The sequence below is a fragment of the Cricetulus griseus genome, chromosome 3 (genome assembly GCF_003668045.3).
Source record: "Cricetulus griseus strain 17A/GY chromosome 3, alternate assembly CriGri-PICRH-1.0, whole genome shotgun sequence".
Classification (NCBI taxonomy): Eukaryota; Metazoa; Chordata; class Mammalia; order Rodentia; family Cricetidae; genus Cricetulus; species Cricetulus griseus.
The window spans coordinates 257,784,143-257,789,861 of NC_048596.1; the positions used below are offsets into that span (position 1 = coordinate 257,784,143).

General features: G+C 42.9%; 1 long non-coding RNA gene across 2 annotated transcripts; it reads right to left on the minus strand.

Moving 5' to 3' along the window:
* Positions 1 to 218: 218 nt before the first annotated feature.
* Positions 219 to 3,827, minus strand: LOC118238474. 2 transcript variants are annotated; one of them, XR_004768905.1, is made up of 4 exons: positions 3,627 to 3,827; positions 2,942 to 3,039; positions 1,684 to 1,783; positions 219 to 441 (listed from the first exon to the last, which is right to left on the minus strand). It is a non-coding gene; the product is annotated as an uncharacterized LOC118238474 (long non-coding RNA). The 2 variants fall into 2 exon arrangements; XR_004768904.1 differs by having other exon boundaries at positions 1,684 to 1,866.
* Between the last annotated feature and the right edge of the window lie 1,892 nt (positions 3,828 to 5,719).

Consider the following 5,719-nt stretch of genomic DNA (forward strand, 5'->3'; position numbering starts at 1 on the left):
CAGCCAGGGTTGCATGGCAAAACCTTGGCACAATAAAAAAATAAAAGAAAGAAGAAAGAGTGAGCAAGAGATAAAAAGCTACAGACTCAGAGAAGAGAGAAGATACTGTTAAATTTCTACATCTCCATCCATGTTTCTTGCATGGAAACAGCAGGTTGATGACCAGAAAATAGACCAACAATTTGCTCACAAAGAAGTTTTATTGTCCATTCCTCATGCAATGTGGGGAGAGACCTTTGTCCTCCACACAGATCCATCCACTCCGGAAGAGAGAGGAAGGTCAATGGGTTTATCATCCTTTGGAATGTAAGCAATGGCTCTGGGTTTATCAGCCTTAGAGGGCGAAGTGAATACAGTGCTGGTGAAAACAGTCATCCTTTATAGCATGTCCACAGCTGTCTCTTCAAAAGGTCCAGAATGTGGTAGAGCAAATACTACGAGCTCCAGGGAGGATGGTTTTCCAATAGTTTGCAGAAAGACAAAAAAAATACATGATGATTTAACTAAAGCAACTTGAAAAGTGGATAAAATGTTATAAATTGGTAATTTGTAAAAGATGACTTTCAAGCATTTGAAGACATTGCTAGGCCTTGTAATAATTAGAGAAAATCAAATGAAGACAGTACTAAACACATACTGAAATGTTTCCCGATATTAAAAATATCCAAAAACTTTATGAAGTAGTGTGTTGTCAGGTTTTAGGATAACAATATGACATAACTGCAAGAAATATCAAAAGTATACCTAAGTCAGCTATAGTGATACACACGTATCTAATTCTAGCACTGGAGGTTGAGGAAGGAAACTGGAGAGTTCCTGGCCAATTTGGGCTACACAGTGAGATCCAGTCTTTCGAATAACAAGCAAATATATACAGACAGAAAATAAATCAGTTTTTGCCGGGGGCCAGGGTGATCAATGGGAGGTGGGCAGGAAGGGTCAGGTGATAGCCAAAAGAAACAGAAACGTCTCAGGATACGGAATTTCCAACTCTGTAAATAGACTTTATAACTTCCTAACGTGGGTAAGACAGAGCCCCTATGCACAGTGACTGTGGTTAATAGGATATATTTATTGTATACTCAAAATTTGCTGAGTAGATATCAAGGTTTTTACATGTTGTTCATATTTGACAGTGTAAATATGGAAAAGTATTTAACATAAAAGAAAAAAGAAGGGATGGGGAAAGCAGAAAGAAAAGGAGAGGGAGGGAGGGAAGGAAGAACGAAGAAGGGTATCTTAGTTGTGGTTTCTATTGCTGTGATAAACACCATGACCAAAAGCAAACTTGGGGAGGAAAGGGTTTATTCGGCTCACACTTCCACATCCTGTTCCATCGTTGAGGGAAGTCAGCCAGAAACTCAAACGTTGCAGGAACCTGGAGGCAGGAGCTGATGGAGAGGCAAGAGCAGCCAGTGCTCTTAACTGCTGAGCCATCTCTCCAGACCCCAATGTAAACAGTTTAGATACCCATGTACAGGACCATGGGTAAGTAAATTATTTTTGTTCACACAATGGAAGTATGAAGCAGTATTTCGACAATGATGCATCTCTCTCTCTCTCTCTCTCTCTCTCTCTCTCTCTCTCTCTCTCTCTCTCTCTCTCCCTCTCTCTCTCTCTTCCTCCCTCCCTTCCTGCCTGCCTCCCTCCATCCACACACACAGAGTCTTGCCTGAAACTCACCATGTAGTCCTGGGTGGTCTTGAACTCATGATCCTTCCGCCTCAGCCTTCCAAGTGCTAGGATTTCAGCGGCGCACCACAATGCCCAGCCATGTAGAATTCTGCAGCATGGGAAATACCCAGACCTCGAAATGCTCTTTTATTATTCAGGAATTGTGCCCCAAGAGCTACCAGCTCTTAGTTTCTAGGGTGACAGACCAGGAGATTTTAATGAGATGGCCTAGATGACCTGATAGTCCAGAGGAAAGCCCCCAGGGCCAGTTATCAGCGCTGCCATGACAACCACAGGACACAGGATTAACCCAGTGGAGTTGAAAGGTAAGGCCAGACATTGATAATGGAATGTTGCAAAATTTCACTTAGGTGCCTGGAATATAAATTTCAAATACATTGAATGACTAAGAAAAAAGGTATTTTTTTTTTACCTGCAAAATGACCTCTTATTAATTTTATTCTTTTTTCAGTCTTTGCTTTGGAATGTTGCTTAGCAAACAACTATCCTCATACTACTCTTTAAAGGGACACGTCTATACTATGTTTAGTACAATCAGAGGTGATATTGGCTCCTTTGGCTTGCATAGACCCTAAAACTGTCTTTCCTACCTCCTTACCGCACTGTGACGTCCCAACGTCAGAGTGGTTTGCAGATCAAAAGCCAAGAGTCAGAATAATTCAAGGCTCAGATTAATTAAGTACCCAGAGAACTGGAGGTAAGAGAATAATGGGTCAGTTCCTGCTGTCATTTTTCTAGGAGGGTATTGTCTACAAGGGCTTGCCCAGTATAGCTCCTCGCTGCTAATAATGTGTTCCATTGGCTGGCAACAGCCCCCCTAGTTTTTATTAGAGACATAGAATCTTGCACCCCACTCAGCTGTATTGGACCAGAGTCTCCTGCTTACCATGACCCTCCAGTGATTTTCAGGCACATGGTTCGCCTATGTATTTATGTGTTTATTTGAGGCAGGATCTCACTGTGTAGCCCAAACTGATTTCAAATTCATTATAAAGCCCAGGCTGGACTTGAACTCAAGATCCTTTTGCTTCTGCCTCCCAAGTACTAGGGTTACAGGTGTGTGCTCCCATGCCAGCTGCATGCACATGTATGTTTAAGAATCACAGAGTCACATAACCCAAGTTAGCACATTGTCTTCCAAACTGCTGCTGGTGTAGTGAGAAAAAAGGAAGATCAGATTCTCCAGAGAGCTTAGAAAGGGAAGTAAGTCTTTCTGAAAGCCAGGTAAAGGTGATAATAGAAGTACCTGGCTCTGTGGAAGTAAGAGGCTCACATGTGCAGATTATATTGGGTACAAAATTGTTATTCTGTCTTCCCTCATTCATTGAAAACACGGAGTGGATCCTGAAAAATAGCAGGAAGAATAGGAGTGAAACGTTTAAATAAATAACATTGGAACTGACACTGAAGCTCGGTGGTCAAACAAGTGCTTAGCATACACAAGGTCCTGATTGTATGCCATCATCACGTACACACACACACACACACAGAGAGAGAGAGAGAGAGAGAGAGAGAGAGAGAGAGAGAGAGAGAGAGAGAGAGGAGGGAGGGAGGGAGGGAGGGAGAGGAGGAGAGAGAGAGAGAGAGAGAGAGAGAGAGAGAGAGAGGGAGGGAGGGAGGGAGGGAGAGAGAGATTGAGGGAGAAATCATATTTTCATATTTCAGTTTCTTCGGCTTGGAAATTCCTATGTCATTTCGAGAGAGTGCCGGAGGGTCATACCAAGGGTGTGATTGTAAAGGGCTCTGGGGTCCTCATATGGAAGATGCAGTCCAGGTTTGTGAGTCATTATGGCCAGGTGAAGGCCAGGTGGTCTCTTGCTTTGCAGCTTCCTTGCACTTTGAGCATAATATGGTCACTTTCCCCCAGCTCCTGACTTCTAGGGAGGAGAGGAGAGGATGGCTCAGGGGCAGGGTTAAGCAGTGAGGCAAACCTGAGAGCTGGTGACTCAGAGGAAGTATCATGGTGGCTGGCAGATCCTTTATCACCAGGGCCTGTCTGCCCACTCATGGCTGAAGAGAGCTTGAGTTTCTCATACTGTTGCTGTGATGTGAGAAGGGGTACGTATCCAAGTTCCCCAGCCTTTCTGTGGGAACAGCAACTACCAAATGATGTCATTAAGTAGCTGGGTGGCTGTTACCCTTGTGACTTGTGACAACACACAGCAATGGAGGCAAGGGCATGGCTGACTCACCAAGTGATTTCTAGACACAAGCATGAAATAAACATCTATGAATGACTCTTGAAGACTCCCACAGAGGCTGTAGTTCTAGCAGCAGCTCCAGAGTGCAACAGGTCACCCTGTACCAGGCTTACAGATGTGCAAAACACATAAGCCAGAACTCCCGAATGTCAAGAGAGAGAGATAGAGAGATTCTTCACATTGTATTTACATTGTATAAGATACCGTTGGCCCTTGGAGGTGTCCAGTACATCATTATTATCTGTAGCCACCCTACTGTGTAAGAGCTCAGCATGCTGTCTTTATCCTGTTATTGCAATTTAATAGCCATGTTTGTCTTAATATCCTGTATTCTCTTCCATAGGCAGAATCTAGATTTAAGTATACATACAACCCCAAAGTCAAAGTGAAACATATGGGAAGAGGAAGTAGTCTCAGGTGGAGGGACTGGGGGTAATGTGGCTAGAAAGACAAAAATATTAAGTGTTTTCCATATGAGGATTTAAACACAAGTGTTTATATACATGGAAGCAGAATGTGGACCAGTTAGAAGGAGGGAAGGAATCAGAGAGAGGAGAAATATGGGGGGAGTGGCAAATCTGATTCATGTATTAAAAATGTCATAATGGAACCTATTATTTTATATGCCAATTAAAAGATAATTTTAAAAAATTAGGGGCTGGATAGCCGGGTTGGTAAAGTGCTTGTTGTACAAACTTGAGGACCTGAATTCAGGTCTCCAGCACTCACAGAAGCACCAGGCATGGTAGTACATGCCTCCAGCCTTAGTGCTGGAGTGCTGGATGTGTGCGTGTTGGGCACAGGCAGGTAATTCCGGGACTTCTGGGCAATTTGTCTAGCTGAAACATGAGCTCCAGCTTCAGTGAGAGACCCTATCTCAATAATTAACCTGGGGGGAATATTCATCCAACTATGACACACACACGTGCACACATGCATCTGTACACACATGTACATATAATCCTCTACACACATGCACATACAAGAATACACAAAGGCACCCAGTACTTTTTTACTACTAGCTTATGTCCTCAAAGTTCACTTGTGCCTAAGCTTAGGTCAGAATTTTCTAAGTACGTAAGGTCAAGTCGCTCTATATCCCATTGTGCTTATGTGCCACAGGTCATTTGTACGTTCATCTGTCCATGGACACTTGGCAGGTTTCAGTTGGGCTACTATGGTTGTATGTTACCAAAGATACAGGAATACAGATACTGTCAAGTTTCTGCTTTCAACATTTAAGGTTTAGGCAGATGAGAGGAGATGTGTTTAGAGGGTTAAGGACCAATGATTCAGGGCAGGGACATAGCTCAGTGACAGGATAGTGTGATTTTCTGTAATGTGTGTGAGACCCTAGGTTCAAGCCCTGGTACTAAATAAAGAAAAGAAAAAGAGGGTTGGGGAAGACAAGTGCTAGTGATTCTGACTAGCAGGGGCTTCTCCAGGCCACTGATCACATTCTTGGTGGTTTCTCTTCTTAATCCAGAACTCTGAGCATATGCCCCAAGTGGAAGCAAGATAATTATTCACTATTATTTACTATCTCCTGAAACGTGAACATGAAGAGATGCCTGCTGTTGAACTGACTGTCCAGGTAGTGAGATGTCTCTGTCAATTCTAAAGTTTAGATATTATCCTTCTGTGGTCTTTGATGGAGTTGAAGACAGTTATGGTTGTAGTTTTCTTCAGTTATTATAAAAGATGAGTTACCCTTTTTATTTAGACAGAAAAGAGGAGATGATAGGGAATGTACTTCTATGTATGTTCATCTTATTGATTGTTGAATAAAGTACATTGGCCACTGAGGCAGAAGGTTAGGCAGG